The sequence below is a fragment of the Lactuca virosa genome, chromosome 9 (genome assembly GCF_052849685.1).
Source record: "Lactuca virosa cultivar CGN04683 chromosome 9, Lactuca_virosa_CGN04683_v6, whole genome shotgun sequence".
Taxonomy (NCBI): Eukaryota; Viridiplantae; Streptophyta; class Magnoliopsida; order Asterales; family Asteraceae; genus Lactuca; species Lactuca virosa.
This window is the reverse complement of record NC_136434.1, coordinates 13,778,220-13,796,584: the sequence shown is the minus strand read 5'-3', so window position 1 is coordinate 13,796,584 and position 18,365 is coordinate 13,778,220. Positions and strand designations below refer to the sequence as shown.

The window sequence follows — 18,365 nt, the reverse complement described above, 5'->3', positions numbered from 1 at the left end:
GATCTCTCATGTATCTGACAGCTAGTAGACCAGATATTATGTTCTCAGTTTGTTATTGTGCCAGGTTTCAAGCTAATCCAAGAGACCCTCACATGATAGCGATGAAGAATATATTTCGTTATCTGAAGCGAACCTCATCACTCGGTCTCTGGTACCTAGCAAAATCCGGATTCTTTATACAAGCCTTTTCAGACGCATATCTTGGTGGATGCGGTTTGGACCGAAAGAGCACAACGGGAGGATGCCAATTTCTTGATGGCAAGCTTGTCAGTTGGCAGTCAAAGAAGTAGACGTGTGTGTCTCTTTCAACAGTTGAGGTTGAGTACATTGCAGCAGCGTCATGCACATCGCAAGTGGTATGGATACAAAGTCAGCTCAGAGATTATGGATTAAGTATGAAGAAGATTCCTCTTTACTGTGACTTTGAAAGTGCGATAAGGATATGTCATAATCCAGTGCAACACTCCAAGACCAAACACATTGCACTGAGATACCATTTCATCAAGGACCATGTTGAAGACGGCAATGTGGAAGTACACTTCGTTCGTTCATCTGATCAACTTGCCGATATTTTCACTAAGGCCCTGCCTGAAACAAGCTTGAATAGAATACTACAAGGCTTGGGCATGATAGAAGCAGAGTCTGTATCAAAACACCTTACATCTCCTTAAAGGTTAGTTAAGTGAAATAGAGCGTGGCTCGGTATATTTTGGTTCCATAAATTTTTAAGGAACCGAAATGAACCGACCGCTCGGTCTATTTCGGCTCCGTAATTTTAGGGAACCGATATAAGCCGACCGCTCGGTCTATTGCGGCTCCGTAATTTTAGGGAATCGATATAAGCCGATCGCTCGGTCTATTTCGCTTCATTATTTCTTAGAGTTAGTTTCGGTTGTATAGTTTGTTTAATTTTTTTTACGGCTTTAACTTTCGGTACTTTATCTCATTTTCTGTTTTTTTTATTTTATTTTATTTTTCTTCATAAATTTTTGACTTATAAATTTATTTTATTTTCTCTTCTGTTTTTATTATTTTTCAGAAATTTTCAAAAATACAAAACTATTTTCCTTTTTTTTACTTCATTTTTTTTAATTTAATTTACAAAAAAAAAAATCCAAAACTATTTTTTTTCCATTTCGTGTGGTTTTTTACTTCATTTTTTTAATTTAATTTACAATAAGAAAAAAAATCCAAAACTATTTTTTTTGCATTTCGTGTGGTTTCTTTTTGTTTTCTTTATTAATTCTCAAGAACACTGAAGGTACGTGCTTTAGAACCTGGGAAGGTATAAAATTTCTTATTTATAGACTAGCTAGGTGTCCTTAGAAGCATGTTGTTGTATGTAGACTGAAGCCTCCAAGACTTTGAGTGAAGCCTTAATGATTCGATTCATACCAATCGTTTCTTCCCAATCAGGCTGCTCCATTCACTCTAGTCATGAGCTACCTTACTCTTCTCACATGAGTTAAGAGTTTTCTGCTTTGTCAAATTCCTATAGCAGAGGTACTTTCGGTTCTCTATACCACCTACTTCACATTCTTCATCAAGCTTCATTCCACAAATGTAACCCTTGAGACTCTCGGTTATTACCACTGAGGTTTATGGTTACACAAAATATGTGTTTATGATCTTAAATGCCTATACCACGTGCTAAGTGAGACCCAAAATCCAATACCAATAAGGAATTGACGGTGAATATTTATATTCAAGATTTTACTTGTTACCTCATGAAATCTCATTTTATTTTTGTGAGATCTTTATGAAACTATCTAACACCAAGGCATTTATTCCCAAAAGATCCATTTTTGTTTTTGTTTTTGAGATTTCTCTTATATTCCTAATCACTTACACACATATCTAACCTACTTGTTCAACAGACCACATCGGTCTCACAAGTACTTCATCCATCATTCGGTCTTATATTAAGTATCGAAGTTCGGTTGAAGCTAAGCAACCTTTTGAAGCCGATTGTATACAAGAAGCCTTTCGATGTTTATTAACAGACATTCGATCGTATTTTCTCGGGGAACCACACAAGCACTTTAAGTCTCTCTTGACTTTGAAGGAAGAGATTCATGCCCGAAATCAACTGTTTCATTTCGTGTTAAGACATCACTCACCACCTATACACTTTTGATTTATTTCTTTATCTTTGACACTCTTGCACGAAAATTCTTTGTAATTTTTCAAAATTATGATTGTTGTTTCTAATGCATCATGTTTGCCATTGCGTGTATTACAAGTAGAAGATTCAGTTGCAGAGACGATATGTGGATAAGAATTTGAACCGAGTTATCAGATAAGGATGAAAATGGGCGCGTGAATTTGAAACGGCTCCTTATCACACGCGTGATGACGTCTATCTGGGGAAACCAAGCTGTCAAATCCAGCTTTTTCAGGCGACGGTTCAGAGATCGTGTCATCATCACAGACGATTATTTCTCTCTTATGGCAATGGTATATAAAGGGTTTCTCACACCCATTGTACCTTCTTACCTTCTTCACATTCTCTCAAATACAACAGGCGATTCTCAACTGTTCATCTTCTTTCTCACATCAACAATGGCGGAATCATCATCTCACCAAGAACACACTGCTTCTTCATCATTACTTGTGATCAAACCTAATCAGAACCTGATCATTCAACTGAATTCGTTCCTATACGATTTATACATGCTCCATGTCGTTGAATGCCTCAAATACTCCCCACTGGTCATTGCTCTAACTCAGGTGGAATCAGTTCCTATGTCCCTATTATCACAAGTTTATTCTACTGCAATATACGATAAGAACAGGGAGAGGATTTACTTCCAGATCTTCAATCACAAGACTTCTATCTCGAAAGCCCGTTTTTGTTCATTGCTAGGGATCGCAGTCATTGCGTCTGTCATTTCTCCTGATTTCGTTACAACAACTCAGTTGTTTAAGATGTTTTACGAGATGGGTTATACTGAGCTGCTTGCTACTTTCACGAAGTTCAAGAAGTCGTGTCTACCACCTTAATGGAATGGGCTATTAACTCTACTTCACAAGGGTTTCGGTGAAAGAGTTCCTGGGTCGGATGGTTCCAACAAGTGCTTCATGACGATAATATATGGTCTCTACAATGGCATCAATCTGGACTATGGGTCGTTGATTTGGTCTCAACTGGTGCAAAGCCTAACTTCCTCGACCAAATATTCTGAGATCTCTTATGGGCGTTTCTGGACTCTTGTCACTCACAGAGCCATCATTTCTCTTCAAGTTCCAGTCATGAAGGAAGTCATGCTATCTTCTGTGGCTACTTTTCACACCAAGAAGGTCATTATTGCTGATCCAACAAAATATCTTCATGTTGGTTCCATTCCTGAAACGATGTATCGATGCGTTTCCATGGAAAGCAATGTCATGGATGCCTATCGCAAGCTCCCTCCTACAGCTCCTCGTCAACTGACTCCTGAAATGCAGGCAGCTTTGGAAGCTGTGGAAAAGCCTGCTAAACGTGGAATGAAGAAGGAGGATAAGCAGGATGATCAAGCAGAGGGTGCTTCTTCTAAAGTTGAGAAATCGAAGAAGGACGATAAGGAAGGATCTTCGTCTAAGGACAAAAGATCTAAGAAGCGAAAATCGGAGAAAGGTGTGTCTTCGGCTCCTTCCAAGAAAGTTAAGAAGATGGCCAGAAACCCAAAGTCTCATTCCCCATCTAGCTATGATCATAATGAGGAGGAATCAGCTAAGGAGGAAGAAGAAGCTCAGCTAGAAGATTCACCACACGGGAACACACCTCCTCGTTCCCCGACTCCAACCGAAGTGCTCAATGACAAGGTACCAACTCCTCCTCATTCCCCACCTAAAACGACAGTTTCAGTCTCGGTTGCATCTATTCCTCCATCCCTACCGAAAACCACTGTTCAAGTTTCGGTTGCCCCAATTCCCCCAACTCCTACAACACAACCTATGTCTACTACACCACCACCACCACCTATCAGCACAACTCCAATCACTACTGCTCCATTACCTCCACCCATTTTTTCCCAAGCGACTGTCACTGCAACTGAACCTCCGGTGAATGTCAACGTATCTGATACGGGGGCATTTACTGGCAATGAACCACCTGTTACAATCAAACCCATTTCCCCAACTCCTTCCAATGAGTCTGCTCCGGTTCTTGGTGGTGATAACTTCGAGTTTGATTCGACGTATTACAGTCCTTACAGGCTTCCGAGTGAGGATGATGAAGCAACCCCTGCGACAAAGCAACAGCTTGATAGTGCTCACGAAAAGCTCGATACGTTGATCGAGTCTTCCAAGAAGTGTAATGATGTTGTGATGAAAGCCTTTATGGATACAGCTTTGGAGCTCTATACTGCGTCGATGGATAAATCCACTGCTGATGTGGATGATTCTACTTCCATGTGCAAAAGTGCCACTTCTGATGTCAAGGACCTTATTCATGATTCAAGGATCTTCTTAGAATCTCTCAAAGGTCATGCCGACTCCAATGCTGCAAAGGTGAATGCATCAGTTGATTCTCTCTCTCGGACGCTTCAAGGAGAGCAAGAAAAATTTGAGGCTATTCGCACCGATATCCTAGCTGATAACAAGTCCCATTTGTTATCTGTTGACTCTCAGTTAGAGAAGCTTGTGGCTGATTTAACAATGGAACGCAAGTTGAGGGATGATCTTGCTCAACAGACAACTACAGTTGAAGTCCAGAGAGTTCAGCTCGAAAAGGCAGAAAAGGAGATTACCCTGTTGAAAACCGAACGTGCAGTGTTTCGCAGCTGTGCTGGTGATGTGTTGACTATGCTGAACAATCTTGTTCATGCTCACGATCCGATTCTTACTTTGACGATCCGGAATCATTTGACCTCCAGGCTTCTTCCAGCTATTGAACTCCTTCGAGAAATGAAGGGTGTTACGGAGCCGATAGTCACTCCGCAACAAGGGGAGAAGGTAGTGTGAAAGTTCCTCCAGTTCAACCGAATATAGTTATTAAAACAGAACCGAAGGGTAATGTAGCTTCGGGTTCTGGGAATAAAGAAAAGAAGCAGGGTCTTTCTAATGATGACAGTGACGAAGACAAAGAAATAACTGAAATTCTGAGAATAAAGAAGAGGTATCGGGAAATAGACGAAAACCTACGGGTTGCGAAGGAAGAAGAGGAGAAGGAAAGAAAGAAGAAAGAAGAGCATGATGCTCTTGTGTGCAAGCAGGCCCTTTTCCCCCGTGGACTAAGGAAAAATTGATAAAGGAGGCGATACAGTTCCCTAGTGTTTTCTGGTTGGAACCAGTGGCCTTGACTGTGAAAACACAAGGGATTCTCAATTTGACATGCCTATGACAAGAAAGGCATTTATCTTTCACTTCTTTGATTCGACGGTTGAAGTACCTTCGCCTCATCCTCAAGTTGATCGAGAGCTTATAGACTTTTATCTCAAGTTTGGTCAACCACAGTACTTGACTTGGAGTGCACAGAAAATAACTACTGTCAAAGTACTAAAGCCTTCTCCTGCTGGGAAAATTGTTAATGTTTATTTCAGAGTTACTCGAGGTTCAGGCCACTCGGTCTCTATCATTTCCCTTGCAGATCTTCCAAATATGAATCCTCATGACTGGATCCTTTTATACAACATTTTGCTCACAAATGCAAAGGAGTATGAACCGATCCTGGATCATCTGAAAAGGATGTTGGCTTCTTATGTTCATGAAGTGGCAAAGATGGATCAGGAGATTTCCAATGTTTTGAAGAAGAAACCGATTGTGAAGACGACTTCAAAACCAGGAGATGTGAACAAGATGATTATGGGCCAAATCGATTCTACACATCTTACTGTTATGTTCACAAGAGGCGAAGGCAACAGATTTTTGTTTGCTCTTGTTGATAAGCACCTGTTCTCAACCGATTGCCTGGAACATATTATCAATATTATTCATCGGTGCAAGCAGAACAGCAAGTCCGATAAGAAGAACTTCACGGACATGCTTTGGTGGTATATCACGTTTCGTCACTCTTTTGGCCATTATACCGAAGGTGTTCAAGACCATCAAGAAGTCTTCCACAGCTCAACCGATCTGAGCTCTTGGCTCCATGGACGCAAAGGGGGAGATTGTTGGGATTATTGTGTTGCGTCATGGGCTAGGTTTTGTATATACGGATTGGGACTGTCCATCCGTGATTTATTAGGGTTACGTTATAAGTAGTGCATGCATGTATGCCTTAAAAACGATCTCAATTATTATCTTTATTATTGCTTGTAACCCTAAACACCTCTACATTCGAAGTTCTTAATCGAGCTCTTCTGAGGTGTTAAAGCTTAATCATTCGACATCTTTTGAGCCATTCCTGTGTTCTTTACTTTATCGTTTTTGTTCTTCTGTTTAGAATCTATCGATCCTACTTGAACTTTGTTCTAACAAGATCGATGATCGGATCGTTGATGTATCTTACTGCAAGCCGTCCAGACATCATGTTTGCAGTTTGTCAATGCGCACGTTATCAGGCTAATCCTAAACTTTCACATCTTATTGTTGTCAAAAGAATCTTTCGGTCTATCAAAGGCAGCCCAAAATTGGGTCTTTGGTATCCGAAAAATTCAGAATTTGATTTATATGCTTTTGCTGATAGTAATTATGGAGGCTGTGAGCTTGACAGAAAATCTACATCATGAGGATGTCAATTCCTTAGCGACAGGCTGGCGTCGTGGCAGTGCAAGAAACAGAACACCATCTTAACCTCAACAGCAGAAGCGAAATATGTTGCTGCCTCTGCTTGTTGTTCTCAAGTTATCTGGATCCAACATCAGTTGTTGGATTACGGTTTGAACTATCTAGAAACCCCTATCTACTGTGATAATGAGGCTACGATTCAGATTGCTAAAAATCCTGTCCAACATTCCAAAACCAAGCACATTGATATCAAAATTCATTTTATCAGAGACTGCTATGAGCGTTCGCTCATCCGGCTGGTACAGGTCCGCACTGCTAATAATGTGGAGGATCTGTTCACAAAGCCTTTTAACAAAGCCCGATTCGATGTGCTTGTGAGCTTTTTGAAAATGATTCGTTTTGAGGATTAATTTTTGTTTTAGGTTAGTTTAAATTTGCGCATTTTTTTTTAATTTCATTCTCACCCATGCACAAATTTAGGGGGAGAAATAAACAAAAACCAAACAAAAATTGAAAATTTTCAAAAATCCAAAAACATTAAAAAAATCAGAAAATCAAAAATATGTTGCTAATAGTTTTGTTTGTAGGTGATGTGATGGGAGGTGATATCATCAAGTGATAACAGGCAATCTAAATATGCGCAACGTACCAAAGCTGAAGTGTCTAGGCTCTGTGTTCGATGTGTTGGTAGGCACGAAAGATTTTAAATGGACTTGACTAGGCAGAGCTGAACTTAAGGAATTTAAAGACTTAATGAATCTTGACCTAGATAGATCCGTTTAAACTGATAATACGACGCTCGGATAGGTTGAGCAGGGAGATATACATGAGAATCTACTGGTCGCATTAAAAGAACCTGTATCTAGAACTGTGGTTTAACTTTTCCTCGATGTGCGGATTCTATCCTTAAATCCGATATTTATGGGGTGACTGGGGAATTCCAATAAATTAGGTCTGTAGAAGATTATTTTCTTTCTTTCTTTCTGTTAGTCATATTTTGCCTCCTCTACGTGATCGTAAGATCCGACCTGGACTGTAACATATGCAACCCTGCCTCTCTGCATCTTCTATCTATGCAATTCTTTCTATCTGTTAGCCATATACTATCTCATTTGTGTGACTAACAATCCGACCTGGTACACAGTATATGCATCATTCTTCTTCTCAATCCCTCTAAAACTTCAGTCAATCATATGTTTCACCCTCTGCGTGATTGGAAGAGATCCGACCTGGGTGTATAGCATATGCATTCTAAATCTATCTTCTCTTCTAATAATTGTCTGTTCACCCGATGTAAGGAGTATTTTGGAAGTCCTTGATTACTGGGGCATATCAGGAAGCGGGAAACACGTTCTACAACACCTAAAATTGAACACTTAGAGGTTGTCTGTAGATCTCACTGCTCAATTTAAGTGGACAACAATATCCCTGGTCGTCATCAGATAAAGGGTCGTTAGGAAATTTATCTAGGATCATAGGATCAAAGTGTCTTGTCACTCTTAGCATTAACCAAAATCTTATCACAAATTTCTCGTGCTTAAGTGGACCACAATACCGGTGATCGACCAGACATAGGCATGAAGGTAGGGGTACCAATAAGTGGATTAAGGCTGTCTAATAACGTTGATCCCAGTGTCACAAAAATATGTTCAGTGTTAATTGAGATGAATCAAATTTATTTTTATTTTTTTCATAATTTTTATTTTTATTTTTATTTTTAATTGTCTAAATTTTAATTTCCATTTTTAAGATTTTAATCTTTAGAAATTTATTTTTGTTTTATTTTTATTTTTATTTTTAGTTTATTTTATTTTTAAATTTTAAATTTTGTCCTCAAAATGTTTTATTTTTGAAAATTTTGGGATTTGGACTTCATCTTACACTGTGTGGATAACAACTAACTTTGAACAATGTATAAAAGGGAGTTTAAAGCCGAAATCTCAACCCCACTCCTCATTTCCAAGTTTTCGGCCGTAAACTCCACCGATTTCTCTCTCCCTCTCAAAAAAATTCGGTTTTTTGCGTGAAATTGACTCGTGATTCCTATAGGTATGCTAAAGCCGACCCTTGATATGTGATTATTACATCAAATCGACAAGTTTTGGGGCTTTAATCGAAGAAAAATGATTATCGGCGTTTACGGCCAGGAGTTTACGGCCGTAAACTCCGTTTCCGGCCATGAGTTTACGGCCCTGGGTTTACGGCCGTAAACCCCATTTTGACCGTAAACTCCATTTGGTCAATAATTAAAAAAAAGGCCAAAATAAATTGTTTGATTGAGAAGAACATAAACTTTACATCATTTAAATATTTTGTTTTCTCACTTGGCCTGTTTGGTGCAGATCAAATGGCAAACCTAAAATTCGCTGACAGTCACAATCTGGCAATCGTACTGGTGGAACCTCTTGTTGCTCATGGAGAGTTCAAGTCAATGATTCATAGGCTAAGGGAATGCTGTCTGTCTACTGCTCTCACAGTGAGTCCCGTTTTTTATCAAGGCATTATCAGAGAGTTCTGGAAGACTGCTAAACTGAAGAGGGATAATGATGGAGTTGTCACTGTCGAAGCTGATGTGAAAGGATACAGAGTTGTGATAACAGAGCAGCTCATCAGAGAGGCTCTTCTGATTGATGACAACCCTCATTTCCTACTGAGATTGGAATAGACGACGCCCGAGAAATTCTTGTCAAGATGGGATATGAAGGCGATTTTCCTCCTACTGCGAAGAAACTACTGCCACCATACTGGAGATTTTTGGCTCACATCTTTCTGAGTTGCATATCTGGAAGAAGGACTGGTGCTGACGAGATCTCCTTGAGAAATACAGGAGTTATTACCTCACTTGCTGCAGGAATTGACTTCAATTTTTCAAAATTTATCCTGGATGAATTTGTGGTGAATATCAATGCAACGACACGGGACACATTCTTGATGTATCCCATGTTTATTCAAATGTTTATTGATATACAATTCCCAGAGATGGTCAAAGAAGGAGACACCCTAGATATGAAGTCTCTTGGTCTACACACTGTTGGGCTGATCAAACAGAATCGCAAAGGAAAAGTTGTCTTCCAAGGAAAGTTTCCTCTAGTTAAATTTGGAAAGTTTGCTGAACTGAATGAGGCATCTGAGTCTCATGGATCTTCTGACAAAGTATCTTCTGAGCATGCGTCTTCAGAGCGGGTGTTTTCAGAAGATGATGTTATTACTGTTTCAGATCATGAAGAAGAAACTGTTGTTCCTAACGCAATCGTGGCCGAGGAACATGATCTAACCTCAGTACATGTTCAAAGTGACTACAGTAAGGGAACAATGGAGAATGCAACTGAAGGTGAAGAAGGTGAAAATGACTCGTTTTATGATCTCGATCTTACTGGCTATAACAAGGATGATATTCCCTTTACTTTTGAAATCAATGCAAACCTTCTGTCAAATGAAAACCTTGACTTGTTCTTTGACAGTATCCATGATGTTGCTCATCCAACAACGGATATACGGGAAACTGAAGATGTTCTCGAATCAACGCCTCCTGTCTCCAAACAAGTGGCTGAAACAACAAATCCAATGGAGACAGTTTTAGGGATTCCTCCCCTTGATACTGGTCCTTATACCACAAAGCCACTTGAGAGTGGTCCTACAACAACTCAGACCTCCCAGCCTCCTTTAATGAGAAGAAGACGCGATCCAAGACAGTGAATTCTTATTTCAGATCTTTCTCAAGGCCTTCCGACACAACCAACAACCACTCCTCCTATTGTCTCATCTGGACCAATTCATGAAAGACCTAGCACCACATTTGAAGCTGGTGGCTCTTCAGCTCCCGCAGGATTCTCTCCTCCTAGGCCTGATCATGATGCTGCCTCTGTGAGGCTTGCCATGCATTTGGCTCAAGAACAAAGCTCGGTGCCTTCTCCCCGAGCTAAAGGAATTTTTATTGGATAAGGCCACTCAGGAGAAGATAATCCCACTATCCTTGGGCTTCAAAAGGAGATAAATGTGGTTAATCAGAAGAATATTGAGCTTGACATTCGGGTAGCCGATCTTTCAACTGAAAATACCAAGCTTAAAATTCAAGTTGCTGATCTTGAAGCTGACAAGACTCTAAAGACAAATCAGATCACTGACCTTCAGACTCATTTTGGACTTCTGACTGCCAGCTACTATGATCTCAAGAAGAAATTGGAAGAAGAACTTGGAGACAAGTTCAAATCTTCAACTGAAGAGTCAAGAATATATTTACCATCTCAAGAACCTCCTGTAGTCCCACCACCTGTGAGAACCACTCGAATAGTAGATCGATTTGAGACAGAACTAGTTCAAGCACCAAACGTTGTTGCCCTGAAGCGCGCCAAGTTAGCAGCGTCTGCCAAGAAGAAGCAACTCTTTTTCAAAAGGAGCTCTGATCAAAACGCTCCTGGGGATCAACCCAAAATTACCGTTACTCATCTTGAAGAAAAACATTTTGGAAGGAAGTATGGTGACAGGTCAGGAATTGTATCTTGGGGTTTTCATGATACACTGAATATGTGGCTCGTGAGACGCAAGAGTGGCAATACGGAGCTCTATAAAAACTTTCATGATTTCCATTCCTGGACCAGGGTTGATCTATCAGAATTGTCCAATGCTCCTTTTGCAAACCCATCAAATAATCCTAAGGCAACTCATTTCAAGCTATTTTTGGAGAGTCAAGTGAAGAAGGGTTTTTTTGATATGAAGACTGCAGAGTCCATCATCAAGGAATTCCCTGACGTAATTGATCCAAAAACAAATCTGCCTTTCCAGACAGTGATGTGGCCTCCTACCAACCAAGTGAGGCAAATCCTTGTGCTGCAAAACTATCGTGATGGGTCACTAGAGCATATGCTCTATTGGGTATTTGATGACTCCACCGCCTCCGCTGTCATAAAATTACCAAATGATTGTATCCGTTTGTATGACAAGAGAGATCTGTTGCAGTTTGGAGAATGGGACATTCATCAGCTTGCTCTTCATCAAATCAAGGTCGATGAAGTCATTTTCGAGCCTGCTGCCAAAGAATACACATCCATGGTTGCTAACATTATCGAGAAGAAGATGTGGTATGGGGCTATGGGGAAGTCAGATGTGCTGGTGGTCAACAAAGATGGAGTCAAAGCTAGCACCAAACCAAGGGGGAGATTGAAGGGTCCAGTTTATGGTTTGGTCTAGGCTTTTCATTGTAATAGTCCTTTTGAGTCATTTTCATGTAATTCTAGGTTGTTTGTGTGTTTACGGCCAGAAGGTATGTTTACGGCTGTAAACCCTATTTGCGGCCAGAGTTTTCTATATATAGGGCTTGTCTAGGTCATTTGCGGTTGTTGATCATTTAGAGTTCACGGCCAGAGTAATTCCCAAGTTGTACCAGACGTTTTTGAGATATAAACGAGTGCAAGCTTGATTTTATTCTTCTTCTACTCCAATTCTTGTTCTATTGATTGATTAATTGCTTGATCACCGGTTAAGATCCGTTTCCAGGGCTTGTCTAGGTCATATTTTGCCTTGAGATGGACAAACCTGCTCTGTTAAAATGAAATTAATTTGGGGCTTACTGTATTCTTTTTTGTTGTTGAAAATTTGCAGATTGAAGATGCATATTAAGTGCCTGATGAAATGCTTGAAAGAATTTTACTTAGTAAATTTGTTGTTGCTGTTGCAGATTCTTGCCAAAGCTTCTGCAGGTATAAAAATAAGCCGATTCTATACGTATTTGATCTCTTTTTCGTGCAAGTTGGATTCAAACTTCAGTCTATCTCACCCGATTCGTTTTCTTGTGTTTTACTTCAACATGTTCGTCTTTGTAGGTGAAGTACAAGAGGATTGTTGACCTTCAGGTGGCAGCAACGGGAAAGACGTTCCGTCTATAAGGTACAACTTACCATTTTATAATTGTAAAAGGACAAACCCGTAAAAATTCTTGTGACCCATGTCTATTTTGGTAAGAGAGGTGGGTACGGGCAACGCCACAAGGGGCGTTATTGGGTGTTATAACGTGTGAACACCGCCCCCTTACCCGTTATCAGGCGTTATTAGCCTGCCCGTTACCACCATAACACGTGATAACGCCTTTTTTTTGTCTTTTCCTAATAACGCCGGTGTGGGCGTTGCCCACACCTACCAGCCTAAACGATGCTTATTGGATAAAGTTTAATTTATTTTAGAATATTGTATTGCCCGGAGGATCAACCATGTTTAAAGATTTCCATCAAAGGTTACAAAGGGAGGTAAAAAAGATTGTGGGTGCACGTGTTCATGCATCAGAAGCAAAATTTAGTAATGAAGTGAAAGTAAGTATGATTAATTTAACCCATAATTTTCAATAAATTATATATGTTATTTTATTTTTTTTTGACAAAAAAAAACTGCTATTAATTTTGGTTCCAGGCACAACCGGTTGAAGTTAATGTAGCGAGTCATCCTATCCAGAAACAAGCAGTATAGTTTGGAGCCTCTGTACTTGCATCAACACATGAATTTTATGCCGTACTTTATTATTATTATTATTTTAATCAGCAATTGAAACGTTAATTTAGTATTCATTTTTCATATTTTTATTAGTCCTACTGTGTTTTTATGATTTTTATTTATGTTTGGATTAAGCTTGCCATACAAAAGCGGAATATGATGGGCAAGCATATGCAGAATAAATCATGTTTTCAAGGGATATGTAGGTGTGCATGTGGTTCTTTTTTAGAAGTATAGATTTTTGTGTAGGTACTTATACTTGAATAAATTGGTAAAAGTGAGTGGAGCTTCAGCTGCTTCTCCGCGCCTCATAATCGATCAGGTAACTTTTTTATAAATTCATTTTTGGATCTTTTTTTTATTCATTTGCAAATAATAAGGGCTCGATTAATATATACATATTTTTAGTATATATTTGCTCTGGCTTTTATTGGATTTTTTTTTTATAGTTTTTGCTAAATGTTAATCGGTGTTTTTGTGGATCGTTCTCTTGTGTCCTCTCTTGCTTCATGAAAACATATATTCCTCTCGATCAAAGCTTGGAATAAAAGGAATCATGATTCATGAAAACAAATGGAAATGGGACATGAGCATTATACGCAAACACAAGGATTGACAAGAGAGGGAAGTGGGGTTTTTTCATATTTATATTTTTTTTGGTAAGATTGACAATATTTTGGTTATTGAATTTAATAGGACTACAGTGAAATGTGAAAGGCTTATCGACCTTCTTGCTTTTGGATGTCTTTTTCCTGAAATGATTATTTTTTTCTAAAATGACATAGACATCGCCCACCAAGTGTTTGATAAAATGTCGGACTCAATTTTCCAACTTTTGCAGCCAGACAACGCCAAATATGTTGAGAGACATAGAAATTTGAAGAGCCCGACAACAGGTAAAAGATTATTTTAGTGGCTCTGTTGAATAATTATTGTTAAAATAGTCCAATTCTAACACCTGACCGTTTGCTCAATCAAAGATCTTTTTTTCATCTTAAGGTTGATATTGGTCTTGCTATGCACATCCAAGGAACCGAAGTTGCAAAAAAAAATGCAATTAACGGATGAATGCACCCACGCAAAAGAATGCTTCAAAGGATTCATTATCATGAAATAGAAGTTCATTTGCCATCATCTTCTTCCTTGTGCTCCTTTTCCATGGTAATAATTTTTTTTTTGTTTTTATTAATGACAATTTACCTGTTATCACGATTTCCTTATTCTTGGAAAAAACTAGATTATTCTCCTGACTATTCATCGGTTTTTATTTAGAAGGTCGTATTCCATGTAGAAACACTAATGAAAATAGGAAGCTTAGGTTGACGAATACAAGTTGTAAAGTTGAATTTGTCTTCTTTTTTTTTTCAATTTTTATTCATCAAATAATTACTGAATGTTGTCATTTTCAGGTGCATGCTAAGAGAATTCTGGCTGCATGAATGTTGTTATTGGGTCAAGCCTTCATTGACCACATTCGATCATAATGTTATGGTAACAATGTAGGATTGTTTAAGCTTGCTTGCAACAAACAGCAGCGTGCTTTCTTTTATCAACCAAAAAATAAGTTTTTTTTAGCAGGGTTTAGAAGTGTCAACCTCATCATCTTTAAAGATATCATACATTCCATGGTCGAGACATAGAAAATGTGATTTCACAACTAATGAGCTCCAACATGTGCTCTTATGGGTACGTCTTTGAGCTCATACTGCTGAGGAAGAAGGATGATGCATGCAGAAAGCACTTCCTTAGCAAGTAAACAACCCGGGTGAGCACCCAATAACTTTGGCACACAATGTGCAAGCTTCAACATTTTTTTTGGACATTTTATCATATTTGATTTAAAAAAAAAACTGCAATTGTAGAATTGTACTTTCGACTCTTTTCCTTATTTAAAACGTGACACACCATATGATTGATTTCATAGGTTGTAGTAAATACTTTGATACAAACACTTCATATTATTATGGTATTTACTCAAAGATACTATAAAAGCTCTATCAGGCTATAACATTGTTCTTTCTATTATTTTTTTTATTACGACCTTATACTTTGAATAAGCTACCTGATCATAGCTGTATATTTTTTATTCGGATGACATTGCTATAGTTGGTACAACTTTTAAATAAAATGAGGAAGAAATGAAAGTAGGATGTTAATATTTCAGTACAAATAGGAGCTCATCTTAGATTTTATTAAAAAACAATTCCTATCCCGTTTGACTCAATACTTTCCTTCAAATGCAGGTTCTTACAACGGAGTATGTACCAGGAATCAAGATTAACAGAATACGAGATTTAGAACAATTAGGTGTTAACCAACTGAAGTAAATATTTTCCTTATGGTTTTCTGCCTGCAACTGCAAATTCTGATATCACCTTTTTTTTCTTCATTTTTTAACATTTTCCTTTTCTTTTTCTTTTTAATTATTTCCAATAGGCTGAGTCGTATTTGGAATTGTATAAATCATGTGGAAGTAGCAACATCCTGCTAAAGTCGATTATCCATATTGGTATCAAGAGTAAAGAATGTTTGTTTTGTGATTTGTTTTGTAGTTATGATAATGAGGGCAACAATATGTAATAACTATAAGGTGTTATGTTGATTAAAAAATTGGTCAACTGGTTCTCCATTTGCTACATTTTTTCAGATTTAGGTGGTATATATACTAAATAGCAATGTTTATTTAAATTTTTTACCAAAAGCCAACATACACATTGTATCGGTTGAACAAATCCGCACCGGGTGTCTCAGCTAGTTTGAAATTTATTAGACGTTATTAAAGAGATTCCAGTTTTGTTTCTTTTTGGTCGAGCAGAATCAAGGAAGGTGCCACTGGTGGTTGGAAGCCCTAATTTTCTGGTGCCGACAAAACAAATTCACACGCCTCTAATACCTCATCGTAACCCATCCTCCATACGATGAAACTTACCTGTACGTAGATTCAACCCTTCACGTCGTCACCTCCCCTTTACCGCTTCTCCTTCTGCATTTAGACATCGATTCCCCATTTCCCCCAATCACCTTCCAGCAACACGTTCACCTCTTTTCTTCGTTGTTGATTTGTTCTAGAATTTTGAGAAAAGTAGGTGCTTCATGAATTATGTTGATTTGTTTTGGAATTTTGAGAAATTTTCAAAGATTTTTTATGATTTTAGAAGTTCCATGTCAGCAAAAAAGTAATTGTAGATAAACCACCTCAACTGGCCGTCCTTCTAAACCAACTAGAAGTTGTTCCTTCCTCTTTAATCTTCAAGTAGCTCACTTTTATTTCATTCGACCATTTCTGTTTTACCACCGCCTTAGTTCCTCTTCGTCTTCTTGGACAAGACTCCCCTCTTCTCTTTTCTACCTTTCTTCCTCATTTCCAGTCCAAACAAAATTATTCACCCCTAGATTTTTCTCTTTTTCTTTTACTCTGGTAAACTCATCGCTTGTGTTGCCAACCATTCACTTTTGGAGTCCCTTTTGGTCCGCCATGGCTATCATCCGGATCAGCTGACGTCTCTGGTTCTCCTCCCTTTTCTTGTTGATTTGGGGTTTACGGATTAAATCAGCCACATCGTCTTCAATGGACGTCGTCATCCATTTGGAAGACGATGTAAGTCTGGCGAAGATCGGAACTAGGATTAAAATATAGAACAATGTTATTGCAATCCCGTTCTTACCGTTTGTTGCTCTCTGATTCGTGAATTGCCATTGGGGATAATTCCAATCACATGCGGTTTGTTTATCGTTCTTTTTTTTTCCTTTTTATTAAAGTAATTGGATGATGCTTCTCTTACATCGTCTTTAACATGTTAACGTCTTTGATGTCGGTCTGGGACAAGTAACGTTAATATCGAAAAACATATGATAATTTTGAACAGACCGTGAAATAACTTCTACTGCAGGAGACTTCCCGCTACTTTAATTGCTTAATTTAATTTTTTTTTTCGTTCTTGCTTTCTTCTGGTACTGGTGGTGTACATGTGGCGGTGCTGGTTGTAGTTATTCAAGAAGCAGAATCAATTATCAAGTAAATATTGAGGTCATTTTTTGATAACTAAGAAATTGGGTGTTCAGTTTATCTTGTTTCGATCTTTCATGCTATCAATTCCGAGGTAGCTGACGTCGCAAGAGACTTCCCGTTTGTCTTCAAGTCTATATTCGAAGATTCTTATAGCCTGCGCTTTCCTTGAGGTAATTTCAAGATGTTATTCCCGACTTCTATAGATACGGTTTACTTCAGTTATTTCCTTGAATCTGGGGTGAATAAAGATTCCGGAGATTAAGGACAGCTACGGTTTTTTTTTTCTTAATCAAACGAGAAAGGGCAAGAAACCACAATCTAGGTTAGACTTGTAATACGAAATGAAACTTGATAAGATTTTCATTAATCTTGATACAAGAACTTATATCAGCTCAAATGAGCATCTAACTGAATAACTGAAATAACAGCTAACTATATATTTACATATCAACCCTCTTATTATGCTTATTTACAATTATAACTTCTAATATTCCCCCTCAAGTTGGAGATAAAGAATAAATGTTCTTCAGCCCCAACTTGCCTAGAAATGGTTGCAGCTTGGAATTCGATAAAGGTTTTGTGAAAATGTTTGCAAATTGCATGGCAGATTGAATTGGAAGTAGTTTTATGGTTTTGTCTTCCACTTTTTCTCTCACGAAATGGCAATCAACTTCTATATGTTTGGTTCTTTCATGAAATGTTGGGTTGATAGTTCATTTCTATTACTTCTTTTTATAGTTTATTTTAGTTTATTTCATTCATATTTTAGTTAATTCTCATGCATATTTTCCTTTTTTGTTATTTTATGACTATTTCGGGTATTTTCTAGTTTCGTGAGTTTAATTGCAGATTTTAAGGAGACTAGCGGAACGGGATCTTTAAGAGGAGATTGGACTTGGAAGATAACAAGAATTTTGGGCTTGAAAGCTAGTGGAGATGATGCATGGAGGGAACTTGCTTAACAATTGAAGGCTTTGGAATAACATAAATGGGCTACCAAGAGTTGTGCAAGTGGGCTGGAGCATAAACTAGAAGATTGGGTTGGTTTGCATTTTTAATGGCCCAAAGTACACCATCAGCTAGACCCACGCGGTCCGCGTGAGTCCATACGCGGTCCGCGTGAAATGAGCTGTGTTGAATCCGGATCTTGACTTGTTGACTCCATCATTTGGGTGTTTTGTGGGAATCTTTTGGCAACTTTGACAGCCGAATTTGAGGCTCCTTTTGG

At 38.4% G+C, this 18,365-nt stretch overlaps 1 long non-coding RNA gene across 8 annotated transcripts; it reads left to right on the top strand.

Annotated features, from left to right (window-relative positions):
* Positions 1-12,244: 12,244 nt before the first annotated feature.
* LOC145137149 (uncharacterized) lies at positions 12,245-15,668 on the top strand. Of its 8 annotated transcripts, none has more exons than XR_013720892.1 (9): positions 12,245-12,344; positions 12,468-12,531; positions 12,825-12,950; positions 13,048-13,450; positions 13,667-13,787; positions 13,970-14,024; positions 14,128-14,289; positions 14,538-14,893; positions 15,372-15,668. It is a non-coding gene; the product is annotated as an uncharacterized LOC145137149 (long non-coding RNA). The 8 variants fall into 8 exon arrangements; XR_013720886.1 differs by having other exon boundaries at positions 13,667-14,024; positions 14,538-14,619; positions 14,707-14,893; XR_013720889.1 differs by having other exon boundaries at positions 13,667-14,024; positions 14,538-14,619; positions 14,704-14,893.
* Positions 15,669-18,365: the final 2,697 nt, after the last annotated feature.